At 44.2% G+C, this 11,503-nt stretch overlaps 1 long non-coding RNA gene across 1 annotated transcript; it reads left to right on the top strand.

Moving 5' to 3' along the window:
* Nucleotides 1-426: 426 nt before the first annotated feature.
* LOC110296947 (uncharacterized) lies at nucleotides 427-8,727 on the top strand. The gene is made up of 3 exons (XR_002378228.3): nucleotides 427-608; nucleotides 4,475-4,609; nucleotides 8,242-8,727. It is a non-coding gene; the product is annotated as an uncharacterized LOC110296947 (long non-coding RNA).
* Nucleotides 8,728-11,503: the final 2,776 nt, after the last annotated feature.

Below are 11,503 nucleotides of genomic sequence, written 5' to 3'. Positions count from 1 at the left end.
CAGTCTAAGTCTCTACCCTTAGCAGTAATCAAACAAATATCCTTTAAAAATGCTGACATAGAAGCACATTTCTATTAGTCCATAGGTCTCAGGTATCCATACCCATCGTGAGCCGTAAGCAATAGCACATTATAAAGACAATTTGTTACAATGTGTCCTGGTTGGGACTGCATCACTGTAATATACAAGGTGGCCAAAGTTCATCTGAGGAAAGGGTTTATTTTATGTCTCACTGTCCATCACTGAGGGGCAGAAACTTAAGGCAGGAACCTGGAGGCAGAAACTGAAGCAGAGGCCATGAAGGGGAGCTACTTATGGCCTGGATCTCTGTGGATCACTTAGCCTGCTTTCTCATAAACCAGTGCCCAGAAGTGGTTCCACCCACCATGGGATGGGCCCTCCCTCATCAATCATTAATAAGAAAATGCCCACAGACATATCCACAGGCCAATGTGAACGGAGCGTCTTCTCAGTTGATGTTATTTTCCCCCTAGACTCCAACTTCTATCAAATGGACAAGAGACTAATGAGACACAAGGGCAGGGAGATATACTTGTAGATCCCAGGGGTCTTCCTAAATGGCAGTGAGATTACCACCTTCAGCTGAGGTAAGTGTCTGTGTGGGAACTGTTTGTCTTCCTCATCTCACCAATGGAAAGCACTGCTGGTCTACTGAATGTTTGCCGACTAAGAAAACCACAGAGCCCTGCTGTGTGTGTGTGTGTGTGTGTGTGTGTGTGTGTGTGTCTTCAATTGTGACACAAGGCGCTAAGATCATATTCACTCATTTGTCTTTTGACCCTCAGAAGGTCAAAGCATGAAATACCAGGATGAAATAAATCCCTGGGAAGAATTTCTATGTTGGGATTTATGGCTCTTTTCCTCTATAGGCTCTAGATTTCAAGTCAGAGAAAGCACCTTTCCCTTGTGAGGCTTGTATTATCTATGAAGACCAAAGACCTCAGAGAAGCAACTTCAAGGACAGACTTATTTTGGCTCATAGTTTCAGAGTAATGGAAATAGAGGAATCTCTAATGGTTGGGAATCTGGGACAGCCCCTCTGCAGGACGAGCTCCATGGAAACCAGAGTTCTTAACCAGAAGCAGCTATCCTGTAACTCTCAAAGACCACCTCCCAGCAATGCACTTCCTCCAGCGAGACCTGCCTCTACAAGTCTCTGCCAGATCCCAGTACAGCACTAACAACTGGAGTGCAGAGCCTGTGGTCCACATTCCAGCCACAAGGTTCTAAAAGCTTGCACTATTTCTTGACCATTTAAAGATTGTTTTCTTACACTCAATTATTATTTTAGAAGCCTAAGAAATTGTTTACTAAACTGTATCTATTTGAATTGCTAAATTTCTATATATTTCTGTATCTACAATGTTTTGCCCATTTATATTATGAATCAATACCCTTTTCTATTAATTTCTCTGTTAGCTTATTATAGCCCTGAATTCTACCAGTAGGTAAAAACACATACATATGGGACAAGGTAATGTCACCTTGCACTAAAAATGGGGACAGTCATGGTGCTTAAGGTTTCAGTTTTCTCTTCCACACAAGGAAAACGAGCATGAAATTCAACCTCTGTTTTCCACAGTGCCTTCCAATTCCAGCCTTTGAGAAGCCACTCAGAGGCACTGCCTTGACCATGTACTCTTTTCTCGGAAAATGCTTTGTTACTTTGTATTTTAAACAAATGGGCACCATTTTTCTTTTTGTGGCTTAGTCTGTGATAACTAAGATTACAAATGACTGGTTACCCCTGAAGATCAAACTTTAAGCAACAACCAGACTGCTTAAGCCCTGTTTTCAAATGGCTTCCCTTTTCTAAGTACCAGGCAGCCTGAGCACAGACTGGGCATGAAAGGGGGTGGGGGGCGGGCAGGGGGAGGGAAAACTCGCCCATTACAGCTCAGCTCCCGGAAGGTCTGTTTCGATTTTTGTTACAGAGAGTTCCCACTTCTTTTCATTTCTGCAAATTGTTAAGTGACCACACATTGTAAGATCAGACTCTGCTGTACTTTTCTAGCTTGTGACAGTGGCTGCCCAGCACATTGATTACCCATCAGTGCTGAGTAACTGGGACAATTCTCCACACTGAAATGCTTGTCGCAGGCACACATGGGGGTAAAAAGCCAATAGGAACTTTAGTCACTTGCACTACCATGCAGTATATATTGTTTTCAAAAAGTCCTGACAACAGGTTGGCATCTTAACAATTCGTGCTACCAAAATATTACAGTTATGTGGCTGGTGGCTTCTGGTTAGACACCTGATATCTACGAACCAAGACGCTGACAAAGGCATTCATTCCACCAGCTTCACGAAGAGGTGGATGTGCTCTTGCCTCAGTGTTAGCTGGACTCTGTTCAAATGCAAAAAATACAGCACAAAGCCAAAAACAAGTGTTATATCAGAGAATTTATGTATATTTGAAAATATACAAATTATATATTTAAATATATATCAAGAACATCCATTGAGGCATGTCTGTGGGGGGATGGTCTTGATGGCTACATGATGTATGAAGGTCCAGGCTCTCACCATTCCCTGGGCAGGTAATTCTAGCCATTCCAGAAAGTTCACTGGGAGCTGGAGATGGCTTCGCGGTTAAGTGGGGGATTGCAGGTTTTGCTTTGGGGGTGGGTGGGATTTGTTGTTGTTGTTGTTGTTGTTGTTATTGTTGTTTTATTTTATTTGAGACAGGGTCTTGCCCAGGCCACCAAGTTAGCCTTGCACTCAACAGCTTCTTCTGAATCTGTCTCTCAAGTGCCAGGCCCTAAGCATAGTACTTTTATACCTTAAAAATATAATTTTCTGTGTAGATAGTGCAGTGCAGTTGTTTTAAAATAATAGCAATCACATTTGTACCAAGCACAAAGTAAATATTGTGGCCATCTTGCAGTGTAGGACACTGAAATTCTGAAAGATAAACTATTTGCCAAAGCTTGTTACAAAGTTAATCAAATCCAAGAATTTAATGTGTATTTTTTTAAAGATTTGTTTACTTCTATTTTATGTGTATCGGTGCTGGCCTGCATGTATGTGTGTGCACTGTGTGAGTATAGTCCCCTCCAAGCTAAAAGAGGGCATTGGATCCTTGGAAAATAGTCACAAGTTTTAGACTATCAGATACACTAGAATAAGTTGAATATCCCTTATCTAAGAAATACTTGAAAGTATGTAATGGTTGCCGCAGTCTCCAACCCACAGAGACAAGAACAACATGGACACCAAGTCGGGTTCACGCAGCAGCTTCTACTTGCAGCTTTTTCACTTACAGCTCTCTCCACTTAGGGCAAGGGCAATTCTATAATCGAGGCAACTGACCTCATCTTGCTCCACACCACCTCATCTGATCAGAATCATACACGCTCCAGGCAGGAGCTCAGGTCAGTCACAGATAGGCTGACAGATCCGGATCATGAGGAATAGTCTAGCGTGGCAGGCAACTTACGCATGCAGTTTCACTGCGCGTGTTGAGGCAAGGCAGTAAACATGTGGGTTTCATGGGGCCTGGCAATGGGCCAGGGCACCATCTAGGCCCAATGGGCTGCACCCGCTTCCCACAGTTGGTTGTATTGTTTTGTTTTCAATTTTGGAGCATATAGATGTATCTTGAGATATACTAGGGACCCATACTGGTCTAAACATGAAATATATTTGCACTCCAGAAACACCTTACACATGTAACCTACATGTAATTTTTTACAAAAAAAATTTTAATATATCTTAGTGCACAGCCTGCATTTTGATTGCTATCTGTCACATGACACAAGGTTGCATTTTTCCCACCAAGTTTCAGATTTTGGATCATTTCAGATTTTGGATTAGATACACCCAACCAACCGATAGTGTTTGCTGCCCTATTAGCTTTAAACATCAACCTGACCTAGCCTAGAGTCATCTGAAAGAACATCCATTGAGGCATGTCTGTGGGGGGATGGTCTTGATGGCTACATGATGTATGAAGGTCCAGGCTCTCACCATTCCCTGGGCAGGTAGTTCCAGCCATACCAGAAAGCTCACTGGGAGCTGGAGATGACTTGGCAGTTAAGTCATTGCTCTTGCAGAGGACCTGGCTTCATTTTCTAGCACCCACACTGTCACTGACAACTGCCTTTAACTCCACTTCCCAGGGATTCAACACCCTCTACTGGTTTCCATGAGTACTGCACACATCTGGTCCATATACATCCGTGCAGGCAGAACACTTATGCATAGCTCCTTCCCTGACTCCCTGCCGTGCTGAACATGACCTAAGGCATAAGCCAAACAAACCCTTGCATCCCTCAGTTCCTTTTGGCAGTGACCGAACAATGACCAATGAAAATGAAAAGAAAATTCCTCTCTAGTAACAAATATCCAGTAATGAACAAAGATTGCGTTTGAACCTCAACTTCTTTCATGGCTCAAGCCTCAAAATTTCTGAAGCAGTGTCAATATAGTATCTTTATGCTTTCTTTAGACTACTGCGTTGCATATGTAAGGTGCTTCCTGGAGGAAAATGGAGCATTCTTAAAGTGCCGGGCCCACTCAAAACTCCTCTTCGATTGCCCATGCAAAGCACGGAGCCAAGATAGAAAGCGCTGCATTAATTTCAGTAAGTCAGAAGGAACTTGGCTCTAAGCCTAGTGGGAGCTGCGTGCAAATCCCTGGACATCAAAATACCCTTGACTGGGTTGACTTTTAATTTAGGAGTTTACTAGAGCCTACAGCTATACTGCTGGAGTCTGTGATAGTGTCAGATCCCATAAATGAAGTGTGGAAGACTTGGTTAGCAGCCTGGGTAGAATGCCAAAGAATGCCCTTGGGATGTGGTAATTCGGAACTCAAGGTAACAGTCATTTCTTCAAGCCAGTAGTAAATCAGAGCCCTGTCATGGTGTCAGTGTGTTCTGAGTTGTGCCATTGGTTCCTTGGGCTGTTTACACAGCTCTTTCCTCTGGCATATTCAGGACAACTGCAAGGACAATAAGCTGTAAACTGCCATGTCAAATTTGCTTGCAAACAAGACTGCCTGGCATGCTGCCACCACCCAAAGTTTCCTTCAGTCCTCTTCCTGGTTGGCAAGAAGACCTAGAGATGGAACAGAGCAGAGTCCACAAGCATACACTCCTGGCTGAGGATCTATTGATAGTTGATGGCTTCTCCAGGAGGCAATCAGTTGTCTTTACAAGTGTGGCCCCTGGTCCATCAACCAACTCCAGTGAATACCAGTGAATAGTCACACACCCAAGGAAAAGAATATATAGGCTGTACAAATGAGACTAGTCAGGTTAGATACTTTAAAAAAAAAAAAAAAAAGAGGAGATACCAAGTTGGGAGCAGGCAAGAGGTGGATCTGGGAGGAGTTAGGGAGAGGGGTGAAGGTAAATATGAAAATACATTGTATGCATGTATGAGATTCTCAAGGAATTAACAAAATGTTACAGTATAGTATATTTTGTAAAGAGCCTAGAGAAAGAGGGAGGACCATGAAGCTCACCCAACTCAGTTCTGGTGAGCTCGTGACAGGGATAACCAGAGAAATGGATAACGGGGCACAGCTGTCTCCAGCTTCTGCCCGAGTGTTTCTCATCCTCTAAGAATGTGGAGCTAACTGTCAGTCCAGGGTTCTCAGTCAGTAGTGAGAAGACACTCAGCATGCTCTAGCCTGGCCATCCATCGCCTTGACAAGGTTGTCTCATAAGCACGTGGATGAGAAACACTCCCAAGCTCATAGCTGAGGGCTGCTACCATCTCACTGTCTCCACAGACAGGTGTACAAGCAAACCTTAAGAAAATAAAGGATTGCCAGGGATGATAGCCAGGAGAAACCACTCTCACAACTGCCTGTAATTCCAGCTGCAGGGGATCCAACATGCTCGTCTGGACTCCACAGGCACGCACATGCCCACACAGACGCACAATTTAAAAATAAACAAATTAGTGGAGTTGTTGTGTTTTATAAAAAAAATAGAGAGAAGGGATGTGTGTGGTGGAGGTATAGTCAGGTGGGGGGGGAGAGGGTGTCTTTCCAGGCCCTGCTGAGGCATCCCTTCCTCCGGAGGGACCAGCCATACAATGGTATAGATTAGAATAGAGTTTATTCAGGGAATAGGGAGGGGAGGGGAGGGGAGAGGGGAGTAGAGGCAGAGAAAGGCAAAGAGAGGGAGAGAGTAGAGAATAGAGGCTGGCCATCAGCATATGGGGGGAGGGGAATGGAGAGAGAGTAAGGGAAAAGAAAGCAAGAGAGTGAGAAGGGGGCAAGCAGCCCCTTTTACAGTGAGTCAGGCACACCTGGCTGTTGCCAGGTAACTGTGGAGGCAGGGCCTAGACTGAATGCCAACAGGAATTCACCTGCCTCTCCTCCAACATTTAAATAGTGAAAACACCTAGAGAAAATGGCTCCTTCAGCAAGGACTGTTGGCAACCACAGCATTTTTCTTCCCCTTTACTTGGGAATGAGGTTAGTTAGTCCCCATTGCCTTAAGCTAAAAAAGAAAAATTTCCATGGGGGACACTAAAAATGTGCCTTAAAAAATATAAACTGCTTGCTCATTCCTACCACGAGACAATTTAAAAAAAATTATAGGAATGAAAGAACAGGTGAACATAGGTCAATTTCCTGTTGCTATAGCAAAGCTCCTGAGATGGAGGGCTATCTATGGTAGCCTTAGCAGTTTGTTTGGGCTGTGTACAGAGCCCAAACACCGTGGTTCTAGCACTCTCATGTGGACCCCTCAGTGCACCAGCAAACACCTGAGAAGTGGAAAGGAGCCTGCTGTGCAGATAGTGTGTCAAACAGTCAGGGTAGCTTTACCTTCTAACAAACTACTCTTTTCACCCCAAGTTTTCTATTAGCACATGTTCATTACACATATTAACAAATTTCATTAGAACATCTTCATCTGTGTATATAATGTGTTCTGATCATATTCACAGTCCCGATTGCCTTCTTGTTCCCTCCCACTGGCTCTCTTCCTCACTAAGCCTGTGTTCTCACGCGAGTGTGTGCATGTGTGTCTACATGTGTGTGTGCATGTGTGTGTCTGTGTGTGTGCACACACACATGTATACACCCTTGTGTGTACCCATGTGTGTGCATGCATGTGTATGTGTGTATCGGTGTACATGCATGTGTGTTCATGTTCTTGTGTGTGTGTGTGTGTGTACCAGGATATATAACTGGAGTTACCTATACTAGTGCAAGCGAGAAGTCATTTATAGGACCATGGTACCTAACTGAAGAACATGCCTTGCCCACCCCCAGCAACTGTTTACAAATCCCAGAAGGAGCAGGACCTAGAGAACCCCTCCTCCTCCAAGACAGAAGTCGACAGGCCCAACCTTGTGTAGGTAGTCTGCACTTTAATGAATTTAAGAGCAGAGCAGTGGTGCCAGGCCCTTACGCGGGGGTGGGGAGGGACACCTCTGCCCCTCTGTTTTGTCTTTTCTGGATTGTCTTCTGTGATGCTCCCTGAGCCTGGAAGGGAGGAACAACCCATTTTTGAAAGCGTTTATTCACTCTCTATCTTAGGTTTCTATCGACCTGATGAAACACCTTGACCAAAAGCAACTTGGGAAAGAAAGAACTTATTTGGCTTACACTTCCCCATCACAGTTAATCACTAAGAGAAAGTCAAGGCCAGAGCCTGGAGGCAGGAGCTGATGTAGAGGAACACTGCTTACTGGCTTGCTCAACCCGCTTTCTTACAGCACCCAGGAGCACTAGCCCGGGGCAGGCGTCTCCTGGGCTCTCTCGCATCATTCATCAATGCAGAAAATGCACCACTGGCTTGCGCACAAGCCCGTCTTGTCAGGGTTTTTCTCAGCTGAGTTTCCCTGTTCCAAAATGGCTCTGGCTTGTGTCAAGTTAACATAAAACTAGCCAGTCCACAAGACCAGCGTTGATCTCTTCCAACTTTAACCAAGATCCAGTAGGCCCCCTACCTCCTAAAGGTCCCGCCCCTTCTCTGAACCACCACACTAGGAGCCAAACCTCCAGTCCAAACCTTTGTGAGACAACCCACATTCAAACCACAGCAGTAGCTGCAGTGGAATGAATTGTTTCACTGTTGGTGGGGAAGATGGACGGTTCTACAGTAAATCTGAGGTCATCTTGAAAAGATTTGTCTCAGGTCCATCAGAGACGCCAAAGAACGCTGTCCCACACACCAGGGCTAAGGGCGGGCATGGGCGGGAAGAAGAGCAGAGTTATCTCACCCAGGTTCCCACATCCTTTGCTCTGCAGGAAGAAAGCCATGGATGGATGAGATAGGTCAGCATCACCAGCACCGCCACTGAATCCGGAGGGAACTGACCCCAGACTCACCTGCCCTGGTCACATTAAGCCCACCCTTTATTCGCACTCTGCTCTCTGGCACGCATGTGCAGAGAGGCTGGAGCTAGTGCCTCTGCAGGAGGGCAGGACGGCCACCCACAGGAACAAGAAGCTGACCGCAGCCCTCTCTCCTCTGCAGGCTGGCCAGTCGAAAACAGAATCGGGAGGAGAATATCGGAGCCAAGATAAATCGGGAGATTTTTACACAGCACAGGTCTAGACAGGACTCGTGTGTTTATTGGGCCCAACTGGGATTTTAATGCAAAAACAACGGGACTACTGATTTATCTGAGAATAACTAAGATAAAATAAAATACTATGAAACATGCTCGAACCATCAGGCAAGAAACAGAGATAGAGAACAGTTCCAGGCCTTTCTACAGCTAATAAAGTTACCTTACATTAAAATTCCTTCTGATTGAGGCTCATTTCATGCACAGTGTATATACACACAAAGCTGCCTCGTGTACAATATGGAAATTTCTCTTCCCTGGCTGCTTGTGGGGAAAATTACACATTAATGTCATGAATAATATAAATTGCTTAGCCTAATACTACTCCGAAACCTCATTCCCATCTTGACTTGGAAGAAATTAGAAACTCCCAGTTCTTTTTGTTTTACGTGCCTGGGTATCTGCTTGCATGATTTCTGTGCACATACTGTGTGCAGTGCCTGTAGGTGACAGAAGAGGGCGCTGGATCCCCCGAGACTGGAGTTACTGATGGTTGGGAGCTGCCATGTGGGTGCTGGGAATTGTATTCATGTCCTCTGCAGGAGAAGCCAGTATTCTCAACTACTGAATATCTCCCTGTAGTACATGTTCTTTATGAGTCTGTCATTTGATACATTGTGTCCAGGTTTTGTTTTTTTTTTTTTTTTTTTACTTTAAACAGTAAATCTGGAATCTTAAAAGGATCTTAAAAGGATCTTAAAAGCCTCTGGTTCTGCAGACAGCCTCGATGCTTCCATCCTTCTGTCCAGCCTGCTAAGTGCTGAGAATACAAATACATAAACCATCCCTTGATGCATTTCCTGATCCTGGTCTAACTCACTCATTTCTTCTTCCAATAGTTAGCCCAATCTTTTCTTGCCTCCGTCTTATGTCCCATAACAACTTCAGAAGGTGCCATAGAATCCATGAGGTTTGAGTGCTTTGAGATCTCCCAAAGCAATTATTTCTGAAGTACTACTTCGCACGAGCAATCCAGCACGTGGCAGGAAGCAATTTGTCGATGAGGAGTTCTGCACAGATGGTGACCTGCCAGAAACAAGAGAGCAAGCCTAGAGAAGACACAAGGTGCCAAGTGGAGGGCAGACGCCCTGTGCAAAGCTGAGGGCAAACTACAACTGGGCTTTACAATTTGCATTTTCTCAGTGGATACATTGTAAGTTTGCAAACAAAACTGTGTCTACATTCATGTCTAACACTGTTAACGTTTTTTTATTCTGTTCCAGTTCCAAGAAATCATCAGTATAAAAATATAACTCACTTTCTGGGGCTGGATAGATGGCTCAGTAGTTAAGAAATCTTGTTGCTTTTGTAGAGAATTCCACTTCAATTCCCATCACCCACATCAGGCTCATAATTACCTGTACCTCCAACTCCAAGGAATCTAACACTCCCCTCTGGGGTTGGTGGGCATAATTATGCATGCATGCATGCATGCATGAACTAGTTCGTTCTCTCTCTCTCTCTCTCTCTCTCTCTCACACACACACACACACACAATAAAGTAAATCTTTTAAAGATAATTCCTTTTAATTTGGAAATGAAGTATCTAATGCATTCAAAATCATACATATATACAAATATATATATAACTATATATATGGTTTTGTGTGCATTATACATTTCATTTTCAAATATATTTCATATATATATATATATATATATATATATATATATATCCACACTTACTGTATGTTAAGCGGGAAAGGAGATACACATAGCATGTATATGTAATACTCTATAGCCAAGTCCTAGCCTGGGACTCTTGAACATATTCTTCACATTAATGGGTGAATAGATTTTAAAAAAAAAGAGCTATTCTGAGAGCAAGGATACCTCACACTCATGAAGTGATAGAATTTATTTTATAAAATTGGTACAGAAAAAGGCTTGTACATAACTCAAGGGATACACTTGGCACCTGTTAAAGAAAAAAATAAATGTCTATGTTTATCAAAGTGGCTAGTAGTTAACCTACAGAATGCAGTGAACTTACTGCGTGGTCCATGGGAATCTGAGCATTGCAGTAGCCCGATTGAGAAAATGGTCAGTGCACAACCCTAAATACCCCTCAAACTCTATCATCTCCTGTCACACCCTTCCACCTTTGCACCAGGATGTCTGTCCAGGATGTCTGTCCCCAGAGAAATTCCTTGTAGTCCAATCTCTGTCTCAGGATTTACTTCTAGAAGAAACCAAACTCAGAAAGAGTCCCAGTGTATTTGTAGAGAGATTATCACACAAGGCACTCAAACAGCAACCCAGTAAAGTTTGCAACATAGACAGGATGTTTCAGTTGGTCAACCAGTGAGAGTGATCTTTTAGAAAGAAACAGAACACAGATCCCTCTGCCCCAGCTTCCCAACTCCAGGTTCCACTCGAAGGAACAAGAAACTCTAACTCATACTATGAGGTGTAGAATCAGGAACATGGCCGTGGCCATGATTCAACTCCACTCCTGTCCTGGTAGATTCAACAGACAGTTCTGTGCCAGCCCCACTTGTGTGACATGTCCCAGAAATGGGGCATTGGCTTCTCTGGAGAAAGTATCTACAGTCAGCTCAAGTATCCCCAAGACCCTCCTGTGGATTCCTCGCCTGTCCACCCATGCCCCACAGCCCTTACTCCCCACCGGTCCCTTCTATAGATTTTTGTGTTATTTCACAAAACCTAATGAAGAAACTCCTCCTGTTCACTCTTAGGTAACAGATCCAGAAATCTCATCCAACATGCCATCCACAGCCTTATCAATTAACTTAAACATAGCTGTGCTGACCAGTGGCAGCACGTGCCTAGAATCCCAACACTTGGGAGAGTCTAGAATCCAGGGGATGCTTAACTGTAGCACATTGGAGGGCAGCCTGGACTACATGAGATCCTGACCCCAAAACTGGGGCTGGAGGAACGGATGGGTCAGCAGTGATGAGCACCTGATATTCTGT

Source organism: Mus caroli, unplaced genomic scaffold (genome assembly GCF_978045245.1).
Source record: "Mus caroli unplaced genomic scaffold, Mus_caroli_1 scaffold_7, whole genome shotgun sequence".
Taxonomy (NCBI): domain Eukaryota; kingdom Metazoa; phylum Chordata; class Mammalia; order Rodentia; family Muridae; genus Mus; species Mus caroli.
The sequence above is the reverse complement of the archived record's forward strand: the minus strand, read 5'-3'. Positions and strand labels throughout refer to the sequence as shown.